Source organism: Quercus lobata, chromosome 2 (assembly GCF_001633185.2).
Source record: "Quercus lobata isolate SW786 chromosome 2, ValleyOak3.0 Primary Assembly, whole genome shotgun sequence".
Taxonomy (NCBI): Eukaryota; Viridiplantae; Streptophyta; class Magnoliopsida; order Fagales; family Fagaceae; genus Quercus; species Quercus lobata.
In genome coordinates, this window is record NC_044905.1 from 61,287,662 (window position 1) to 61,299,730 (window position 12,069).

The 12,069-nt window shown below is 41.5% G+C and overlaps 1 pseudogene; it reads left to right on the plus strand.

Moving 5' to 3' along the window:
- The first annotated feature begins 498 nt into the window (after window positions 1-498).
- On the plus strand, window positions 499-7,518 carry LOC115976051 (annotated as a pseudogene).
- Window positions 7,519-12,069: the final 4,551 nt, after the last annotated feature.

Genomic DNA, 12,069 nt, shown 5'->3' on the forward strand with positions numbered 1-12,069 from the left:
GCAAAAGTCAAGGCAAAATTTGCCAAAAAGTGAAAATTCTGAAAAATTTTCGCTGGACAGCACGCGTTCAAACTTATTTAGTTAGTTAGACTGTTTTTGAAAGTCGAGTTTGGCAAACTCGACTTTGGGCTGGAATAAAGACACAATAGTGACGTTTTTTTTAGTGGCGTTTGTTAGAAACGCCACTATAGGTTCCCTATAGTGGCGTTTTCTATAAACGTTGCTATAGCCACTAAAAAAACGCCACTATAGTGTCTGTTTTCCAGCCCAAAATCGAGTTTGCCAAACTCGACTTTCAAAAACAGTCTAACTTACTAAATAATTTTGAACATGTGTCACGCGTCTAATTTTTTTTCCAAGGGTAGTCTGTTTGGCAATTTTTTCCCAAAAGTCAAACAATGTTAGGAAACTTCTTCGGGTCCCACTTCTATTTTAGTTTTCCTAACTATATATGGCTCCACATACTTTTTTTATTATCATTTGCGGTAAAACCGACAAACTTCCAAACCTTTGAGCTCAAGCATTCAACATATCCAATAAGCTTGCTCTCCGTCTTTCTATTCAAGTCTCTCGGCTGCTGTCTGGGCTTCCACTAACAACACCCCAATCGCCAACACAGCTTACATTCATCAAAGTCCCCGAACTTAAGAAATCTCAGGCTGACACAAAAAGCTAAAAACTTTCCACGTAGAGAGAAAAGAAGAAGAAGAGAGAGATGGAGAAAAGGCTCTCAGATGCAGCAATGGAAGGAAACATTGCGACCCTCAAAGAGTTACTCTTAGAAGACCCTCTCCTTCTTGACAGAACCATTGTTTCTTGCGTATCAGAGACTCCTCTCCAGTCCACATATCTTCCATGTTGGGCCACTTGGGTTTCGTCAAGGAGTTACTGAGTCTTAAGCCTGAGTTGGCCTCCGAGTTCGACTCACACGGATCCTCCCCTTTGCACCTTGCATCAGCTAAAGGGTACCTGGAGATAGTCAAAGAGCTGTTGTTGGTGGATCCTGAGCTTTGCATGGTGAGGAACCAGGAAGGGAGGACCCCACTACGCGTGGCGGCTGTCAAGGGCCGAGTTAAGGTGGTGAGTGAGTTGTTACGAGTCAAGGTTGAGTCCACGCGGGTGCTCACGGACCGAGCTGAAATGGTGCTGCACTTGTGTGTGGGGCATAATAGGTTGGAGGGGTTGAAAGTTTTGGTTGAGACAATTGGGAAAGATGATGAATTGGTGAATTTGAAGGATTGTGATGGGAATACTATTTTGCATATTGCTGTGTCCAAAAAGCAGATTGAGGTATATGCTTTCTATACTTAATTTGCTAATGATTATTTGATGTAATTGGATTGATTGGGGTATGCTTTCTCTGCTCAATATTTTATGCTTAATTGCATAGATATAAAAAGATTGGTCATTTGATGTAATTTGATTTTGATTAGTAATTTTGGACTATAAATTTCAGGCTTAATCTTTGTCTAGGAGTGAGAATATGGAATGTGGGATTAAAGAAATGCAACATGTATTAATGTGTGACCAAATCTTCAGCAATAAGGTAGCTGATGTTGAGTAAAATAATGAAAAGAATGTTTTTGGGTTAAGGAAATGTTAAAGAGAATAATTGGTAGTTAATCTATTGTATGTGGAATTTCCCTTTTTTTCCTTTACGATGTTAAACTTAGCAGCTTTTTGCACCTACCATTTTAATCACAAAAGGAAAAAAAGAAAAGAACTAGCAGCCTTCACTAGATCTCATATCAACAGGATTAAAAATCCCACCTGATTGAAATTCTTGGGTTTCTGGTGTTTTCAAATTACTGTAAATTTAACATATGTCAGAAATCATACTGTTTGTATTTTTGGTTTGTTAACGTATATTATGTTATGGGCTTTAGGCCCAACTAGGTTACTTGTATAGTACACTTGTACTTGTACTACACTTTACTTGTACCGCACACATAGGTCTCCTATATTAAGGCACTGATGTATATTCTTTGATTAAGAAATACAATACATTCATTCAGTATTTCTAACATGGTATCAGAGCCACTGCTCTGACCTTTTCTTAGCAGTCTTGTCTTCATTGTGTGACTTCCTTTCTTTTACTAACGCTTCCGCCATCACAACTGCCGCCGCAGCCTATCGCCGTTGAACCTCCGACGTCATCCAGCCGTCGTCCTTAGGTTCCGGACCTGCAGCCGCCGTCGTTCAGGAGTTTCACACTACACAGACCACTGCTCTTTGCATCACCGCAGCAAATATTACTCCGATTTCATTTTTGAAGGTACCACTGAGATCGTCCTGCGCCGATCTACACATCCGTGGAAGCCTCGTCGTCATCGGAGACATCACGCGCCCTCACGCGCCGCTCAAAGTTGCTGTTTCGACGATCACGCGCCACACGCGCCTCCACGCGCCGGAATTTCAAGTCACGCGCTGCACACGCGCCGTCACCCGCCGTCAATTTGCCGCCACGCGCCTGCACGCGCCCTCACGCGCCCTCACCTGGTCTGCTGACGTCATCTCACCTGCCACGTCAGCCCTAGCTGCGTCAGCATCCACTATTCTGCTGACGTCAGCGCCACGTCATCCAGTGACGTCATCTTCTGACCGTTGACAGATCGTTGACCTTTGACCGAGGGTTGACCGTTGACCAGCGTTGACCGTTGACTTTGACCGTTGACTTTTCCGGGTTGACTTTTTTCTGTCCAGGTGCTCCTTACCCAGTTTTTCGCGTAGATTTCGTTTTTGCAGTCCATTTTTGCATATTTTGCTTCAAAATGAAGAATAAGGACAAGTCTTCTTCCTTTTGCAACAATCGTCGCCGACAATCCAACAAACGTTTTTGCAATTTTTGCAAACGTTTTGGCCATAATATTGAGACTTGCTATCAACGCAACAAATCAGTTGTTTCCATTTCTGCTGCTACTGTTGCTAACACTGAGAGTGTCCAACCTATGGCTCCCGTCTCTGCAAAGTCTCAGTCTTCTGGATCCACTTTCACCATTTCCAGAGATGACCTTATAAATATCATCGCCAATGTCGTTCGTATGGTTGGTAATGCATCTTATTCCTCTTCTCTCTCAGCTTTATCTGGTATGTCTCCTACCTCTTGGCTTATGGATTCTGCTTGTTGCAATCACATGACACCACACTCGTCCTTATTTTCTGACCTTAAACCTGCACCACACCCTCTTAATATTCGCACAGCAAATGGTTCCACAATGTCTGGTCATAATATAGGTTCCGTTGCGACCTCCAATCTCTCGGTTCCTGGAGTCTTTAATGTTCCTGACCTTTCTTATAATTTGTTTTCTGTTGGACAATTGGCTGAGTTGGGTTATCGCATTATCTTTGATTATTCTGGGTGTATTGTGCAGGATCCGAGGACGGGACGGGAGCTTGGGACTGGTCCCAGAGTTGGGCGTATGTTTCCCGTGGACAACCTTCGTCTTCCACTTGTTGCTCCTGTTTCTGTTGCTGCAGCTGCTACAGCTTCTTCAATTCCTTCCCTTGCACTTTGGCATGCTCGACTTGGTCATGCATCTTCCTCTCGGGTACAACAATTAGCTTCTAGAGGTTTGTTAGGTTCAGTGTCTACAAAAAATTTTGATTGTGTTTCGTGCCAATTAGGAAAACAACCAGCTTTGCCTTTCAATACTAGTGAATCAATATCCACTGATATCTTTGACCTTATTCATTCTGATGTTTGGGGCCCTTCCTCTGTCTCTAGTATTGGTGGGTCTCGATATTTTGTTGTCTTTGTTGATGATTACTCTCGCTATAGCTGGATTTTTAATATGAAACATCGTTCTGAATTATTGCAAGTATATTCTAATTTTGCAAAAATGGTTGAAACTCAGTTTTCCAAACGCATCAAAATTTTTCGATCTGATAATGCTCTTGAATATACTCAATATGCTTTCCAAGCTGTTTTGCATTCCTATGGCACTGTTCATCAACTAACTTGTCCAGGTACCTCTCAGCAAAATGGTAGAGCCGAACGGAAACTTCGTCATATTCTTGACACTGTTCGTGCTCTCCTTCTCTCTGCCAAAGTTCCTGCTCCTTTTTGGGGCGAAGCTGCTCTTCATGCTGTTCATGCTATTAATCGCATTCCGAGTCCGGTTATCCAAAATCAAACTCCATATGAGCGCCTTTTTGGGTCATCTCCAGACTATCACCACCTTCGCTCCTTTGGTTCTGCTTGTTTCGTTCTTCTTCAGCCACATGAGCATAACAAACTTGAGCCTCGGTCAAGGCTTTGTTGTTTTCTTGGCTATGGCGAAACTCAAAAGGGGTATCGGTGTTATGACCCTGTCTCTCATCGTCTTCGTGTTTCCCGCAATGTTGTCTTTTGGGAACATCGCCTCTTTGTCGAGCTCTCTCACTTTCGTGCCTCCCTATCTTCCTCCTCTGTTTTAGATCTTTTTCCAGATGAGGCACATATTCCTTCTGTAGCTGCTCCTGATCCTCCTGTAGTTGCTCCTGATTCTCTTGTAGACTTCTCTGTCCAACCACCAGATATTACTGATCCCTTTCCTAGTTCACCCTTTAATGAACAGGTGGAAGATGAACAGGTTGAAGACGAGCTACCCAACCCCAACCCTGAGCTTGGGTCCCCTGCTCCTGCTCCGCCTGAAGATCTTGCACAAGACATTCCACCTCGTCACTCAACTCGAGTAAGATCTATTCCTGCACATTTACTTGACTATCATTGTTACACTGCTCTTGCTACACTACATGAGCCTCACACCTATCGTGAGGCTTCCACTGACCCTTTATGGCAGATTGCAATGAAAGAGGAACTTGATGCATTATCTAAAAATCATACTTGGGATTTGGTGACACTCCCTCCCGGGAAATCTGTGGTTGGTTGTAAGTGGATCTACAAGATTAAGACTCGCTCTGATGGGTCCATTGAGCGCTACAAAGCTCGTCTTGTTGCAAAAGGTTTTACACAGGAGTATGGGATTGATTATGAAGAGACCTTTGCTCCGGTTGCTCGTATCTCATCTGTCCGTGCCCTCTTAGCTGTTGCTACTGCCCGTAAATGGGATCTTTTTCAGATGGATGTCAAAAATGCATTCCTTAATGGGGAGTTAAATGAAGAAGTTTATATGCAACCTCCTCCTGGTCTCTCTGTTGACTCAAACAAGGTTTGTTACCTTCGACGTGCTCTTTATGGCCTTAAACAAGCTCCACGAGCTTGGTTTGCCAAATTCAGCTCTACCATCTCTCATTTGGGTTACATGGCCAGTCATTATGATTCTGCCTTATTTCTTCGTCGCACTGACAAAGGCACTATTTTACTTCTCCTGTATGTGGATGATATGATCATAACTGGTGATGACCTCAGTGGCATTCAAGAACTCAAGGGTTTTCTCAGTCAGCAATTTGAGATGAAAGATCTTGGACATCTCAGCTACTTCTTGGGTCTTGAAATCACTCATTCTACAGATGGACTTTATCTTACTCAGACTAAGTATGCTTCTGAACTCTTGTCTCGAGCTGGACTCACTGATAGCAAGACTGTTGACACTCCAGTTGAACTTAATGCGCATCTGACTCCCTCAGGGGGGAAACCATTGTCTAATCCCTCTCTTTACAGACGATTGGTTGGCAGCCTAGTTTATCTCACAGTTACTCGTCCAGACATCTCCTATGCTGTTCATCAGGTGAGCCAGTATCTGTCTGCTCCACGATCAACTCACTATGCTGCTGTTCTGCGCATTCTTCGATACCTGAAGGGCACCCTCTTTCATGGCCTTTTCTACTCAGCTCAGTCTCCTCTTGTACTCCGTGCATTCTCTGATGCTGATTGGGCAGGAGATCCCACTGATCGCAGGTCCACTACAGGTTATTGCTTTCTCCTTGGTTCTTCTTTGATTTCTTGGCGAAGTAAGAAACAAACCTTTGTGGCCCGCTCTAGTACTGAAGCAGAATATCGTGCCCTTGCTGATACCACATCTGAGCTCCTTTGGCTACGATGGCTTCTTAAGGATTTAGGTGTGTCCACATCCTCTGCTACTCCCCTTTATTGTGACAACCAGAGTGCCATTCATATTGCTCACAATGATGTCTTCCATGAACGGACTAAACACATCGAGATTGATTGTCATTTTATCCGTTATCATCTTGTCCATGGTGCTCTCAAGCTTTTCTCCGTCTCCTCCAAAGATCAACTTGCAGATATCTTCACCAAGTCACTTCCTAAGGGACGCACTCGTGATTTGGTTGACAACCTCAAGCTGGTCTCACATCCACCTTGAGTTTGAGGGGGGCTGTTAACGTATATTATGTTATGGGCTTTAGGCCCAACTAGGTTACTTGTATAGTACACTTGTACTTGTACTACACTTTACTTGTACCGCACACATAGGTCTCCTATATTAAGGCACTGATGTATATTCTTTGATTAAGAAATACAATACATTCATTCAGTATTTCTAACATGGTTAATTGTGTAATTGTAAATAGGCAGTGCAGTAGTGCCTCTTTCTTTTAAGGCTGAAGAACTAAGTATGTTTTAGACTTATCTTATGGAAGTAATGATTTTAACTTGTATTGTTGATTGCATTTCATTTACAAAAAGGGTATGCATGAATTTTGCAGACCATAAAATTTTTGCTTGCCAAGACTTGCATGGATGCGGATGCACTGAATACAAATGGCTCTTCAGCTTTAGACATTCTGATACAGAGTCCCAGAGATTTGAGGGATATGGAGATTGACGAATTACTTCGAGGTGCTGGGGCTTTAAGTGCAAAAGATACACATCCAATTGTGCATGAATGGGCTCCAACAAAAGTTCCTTGGATAACCAAATCTCTAACCTCAACACTAACTATGAAAGAGAGTGGTTCAGAGAGGCCAGTAGTGAAGCATCAACATACTGATTGGCTTGGTAGGAAGCGAAGTGCATTGATGGTGGTGGCATCTCTTATTGCAACTGTGGCCTTTCAAGCTGGATTAACCCCACCAGGAGGTGTGTGGCAAGATGACCTCACAGTTGATGATAATGGGAACCCTGTGAAAGACCCTCATATTGCTGGAACAGCAGTCATGGCATACACCGATACAATTGAGTTTGGTCGGTTCATGATTTTCAACACAATTGCTTTCCTCGCATCTCTAAGCAGAATTCTTCTACTTGTCAGTGGTTTACCTATAAAACGTCGGAGATGGATGTGGATTCAAATGGCAATTTTGTGGATTGCCATCACTGCACAAGTGGTAACTTATTTTATCTCTCTACGTCACATGTCCCCAAGTAAAGTGCAAGGCATGCTGCGTGAAGTTACTTCGATATCAGTCTTAACCTGGTTGGTGCTAATTAGTGTTGTGTTTATAGGCAATATTATTCGTATGAATTTATGGGTTCTCAGAAAGTATGGTTATATTAAGGAGAAAGAGGTAGTAGTACCTAATGCTGAAATTGATGATGACCAAGAAGTGTCGGGGAGATAAACACCTTTGGAAGCTTCCTTGAGTAATTAATATAATATATTGAGACACACTTTAACCCAAAAGGCCTAAGTCCAATGGGTATATGCTCAATTATGTTATATTAACTACTCATTTTTCTCATCTTTATTCAATGTGGGACTTCACTCACACGTGTAACCCAACAATCTCCCCCTCACGTGTGAGTCTGCCTCTCTATGGGTTTCAAGACCTCTCTGAAGGCCATGAACAATTCATACTCACTCCCCCTTGCCTAATGGGTTTTTTCTTTCACTAGTGCATCATCCATGAGCCTTCATGTGTCAACCCTGCACATCTTTTATCCTCCATGGGAACCTCGCACCTCATCGTTGTCTAGCACCATTAGCAATAATACTCCTTTGCTGGGCCTTTTCCAAGATCGTTTATGTGGGCTTTATGGGCTTGCTTGGTGTAATATACCGTCCCCGCTCTAACTGCGAAAAGGACCCGCCCTGCTCCATTTGCGAAAGGGCTTCAAGTACACACACCCCGTTTCCGCTCCAACTGCGAAAGGAATCTCGATAACCTTGCCACATTTGCCCCACACCACCATGGGCTCTGATACCACTTGTCGGGGAGATAAACACCTTGGGAAGCTTTCTTGAGTAATTAATATAACATATTGAGACACACTTTAACCCAAAAGGCCTAAGTCCAATGGGTATATGCTCAATTATGTTATATTAACCACTTATTCTTCTCATCTTTATTCAATATGGGACTTCACTCACATGTATAACCCAACAAGAAGAAGTGTGAGGTGAAGATTGTAATAAAAGGAAATCCTCCCAATTTTTATACCTATAGCCAACTCTGCTCTTCCTGTTTTAGTACTGCTGATATCCAAGATTGTTGATCATCAGTGGAATACTATTTGTAGTATGGGTGTGGAAGTAGTCTTTAGGCAAGTTTTGTTGCAGATAAAGCCAAGTCCTTCTACTGGTAAATAGCTGAAGGAAGTCATTTTTTATCAGGATTGTTTTAGTTGAGATATACACCATTTTTGTGATCTCTCTTGGTTAGTTGTACTATTTATGTCAAGTCTTTGATAAAGTTCTGTGTAGATCTTGTCCCATTCAAGTGTAAGAAGGCACCCGCTGTATTTTTTTTTTTTTTTTCTAGAGGCAGTTTTGGTTGAAAATATCATCTGGCATGGGCTATATACGCCAATCTGGTAATCTATCTCTGTTGATTGTACATGTATCTTTTTGAAGGCATCCTTAAACTGAAATGATAGGGTAAATTTTTTATTTTTTATTTCTTTTGTTTGTCTTCTGCTTAAAATTTACTCTGGATTTTCTGTTTAATCTGTGCATGTACCAATTGAGCTACTGTCTTTCATGTATTCAATTCCAAGTATATGGAGTGGAAATGTTGGTGCTTCTATCAAAATCTTGTGACCTCTGTATCTGGAAACAAAAATCATGGGTGTTAAGATTTGTATACAAATAATACTTCTATCAATTGCCATTTTATTAATTCCCAGTGAGGAGGGTGGTGAGTTGAGGTACGACTGCCAAGGACTAGGATCAAATCCATTTCACTTGAAATGGAGAGGATCCTTGTCCATAACTATAGACTCTGGCATTTCAGCCAACAGGCTAGTAGAATTTAGAGCCTTCTTTCACTCTTCGTCCACCAGATGCTTCACTGTTTTATTAATGATTTCATGCCAATTATTAGAATTTTTAAGCTTTAAATGTGAGAAAATTAGATTGCTTAATCTAAATAAGCTGAAAATGATTTGCTAATCTTTCTTTGGGTTTGATGAAAGTGCCAAACTGACTGGACATTTTTCTATCAGCAGGGAGACGGAGCACTGTAGACATAAACACTGTAAGCCATACAACTTTACACGCACACAAATTGAGGAGTATTTTTAAATATGAGTACACAACTTTGTTAATATTCATATATTTACTAGCCGCAATTCTAGCAAGAATATAAGCTGCTTCTGTTACATTCCTTGGAACAGTAAAAACATATTCTCATCCGTTCATGCTCTATAGCTCTTATGACCTCCAATACAGTTGCACACTATCACAGACCAGACACTGCTATTTACTAGCCTCTCAATTTCCTTTGGAGTGATTAACAAAATCAACTTTTGCAAACCCATCTTTCTTGTTTGAATGATTGCCTCCCTCGTAGCAAGCAACTTAATATTTTCCTTACCATTAGTATTGCAGCCAATGCTGCCACCAAAGATTATTTAGCCTTGTCTAGAATAATCAATGCTTGCCAATTTTTCATTGCTTTGCCTTTCGTTTCCTACGTCCAGTGTTATGACCATTATCTATGTTGGTCCCTTGGATTTGATTCTCTATGAATGCTTCTTTGTATCTGCCAATCAAAGACCCAGGCTATTACAAAATTTCTGAACTGGTGTATTTTTTGCCCTCATGAAGAACCTGATTATTGTATGAAACAAACCGTAGCATCTACAGGTTAATAAAAAAGTAAAAATAGTCCAACATGATCTTGGCATGTTCAATACATAAACTAAGCATTCACACTTGGGTCGGGGTCAATCTTGAACTTCTGCAGTGATACACCTGTTTAAGAATGTGGGGCCCAAATAATTTATGGGCCAGACCCATTTATCCGTGGGGAGTCCAAAGGCCCAAGCCGAGGAGGACCATGGCCCAGGCTTGACAATATAAAGCACAAGATAGCCTTAGGATACAGCCGAGGACAGTTCAGTCCTCGACAGACCCAAAGTCCCACCGGAAAGAGGGGTAAAAACGGTATAGGACCAAAACTTAGAAGAAAAATCTAAAATATCCAGGGAAAGCTGCCCTTACTGCCATTCAATACTCTGAACCTGACAGAGCCGTATTCTTCGACTTTTACAACCACCCCCAACGACTTTGGGTATGAACTGATGGGACAAGTATCAATCTTGGAAAAGTTGACTCTATATGTGGACAAAGGACAGTGAACGCAGGCTAGTATAAAAGGAAAAATAAGCAATCTAAAGAAGGGGCTGGGAAAAATGGCCAAAAACTAGAACCTCCCAGCCCACCTCCAGGAGAAAGACTCTAGGGGTGAAGAAAACTTAACCATGCATGAACACCACGAGAAAGTCATCGCCTGGTGACCAAGACCTAACCTTTCAAACCCACGCTCTACAAATGATATTGTTTGGGCCATTTCTCGTACGAACCCAACACTGTTACGGTTCGTCACGAATCATGTCCTTACAACTGTAATTGATGAATTTCAACAACTTAATTTATTTGTATTTGAATTACTTTTTTATGTGATTGGTGACATATTAATTAAACTTATAGTAAAATTTGTGGTATCTTTAGCATCACTCTTAAAAAAAGTACCAATTTTTTTAAAAAAATTATATTTTTATAAAATTTTTGGCCTTTTACATAAAGAGATGTGGTCTTTTTTTAGTAGAGAATTTTTTTTTTTTTTTGGGTTGTGGGGCCTTGGGCCGACCCTTACTAAAACAAAAGGGAAGATAGTGATTGAGATGAACCTAAAAAGCAACGTTGGAGTGGAGTATGGCTAATTGGCTTATGGCAATATTTGAAACTTGAAAAACACGTACAGAGAAGGGAGAAGGGTCAGAGAGCGGCAATAGGTATTAGAATAAAAAATATTTTATCCCATGTCTTGTGTTCCACTTTAAATATTAGTGATTTAGAGTTTACTAAATTTACAATTATAATCTTTATTAGTGCAGGATGGGAACGAGGCAAGGCGGGCACGGGGCTAGACAGGGTGGGGATAAAAATACTAAACCCATCCAATGTCCCGCCCTGGGGTGTGGGGAGAAAATATTGCCCCATCCCTACCCTGCCCTGGGATGTGGGGCGGAAAAAACCCACATGGGGGCGGGGCGGGTTAAAACGGGACGGAGCAAAATTGCCATTCCTAGACTATAGCAACAAATGCAATTGAGTAAAAGTCATTGACAATCCCTTTAGTTATTGTCAGGACTCAGGAAGTTGTTAACGTTGGAAAAATGCTGGTATTGATGTCTATCTCTGCTGATTTACAATATGATGTGCTTAAGATGACTATTTAGAAATCGTCTCCAGCCAAGCTGATTGGGTTCCATTCCACCTGCTGCTAGGTTGTTAGCCACTCACTCCTCTTAATAAAGAAACATACTAGCCTGAATTAGGAAACCAGGTTCCCAAGATTGAATGGTTGGCAGAGTCGTTTGACTATCAAAGCAATGCAGTTATGGTTCAAATCACCGAATGCACAGCGCCATTAATGGCACACCAGTGTGTAACGTGTATGTGCACCACGTTAGCTAAGATCGTGAGTTCAAAACACAATTTCAAATTTATAACCAAAATCGTGTTTTGAACATACAATTTCCAAGTGTTGTGTGCACTTCATGGTGTGCAACAACAATTTCTCATACACAAATGGCCATCTTTGCCAACCGTGAAAGATAATTTAAGAAGAAAATGCTGCTCACTCCCATTCCAGCGTTTGCTTCCTTCCAGTGCCTTGGCTTTTTTCCTTTTTTTTCCCCCCTTTATTGAGAAAAAAAGAAATGCAACTTTAGTAAATCATAGTATTTCTTTAATAAAAGACCAAGGACATGAGCGCGCTTTG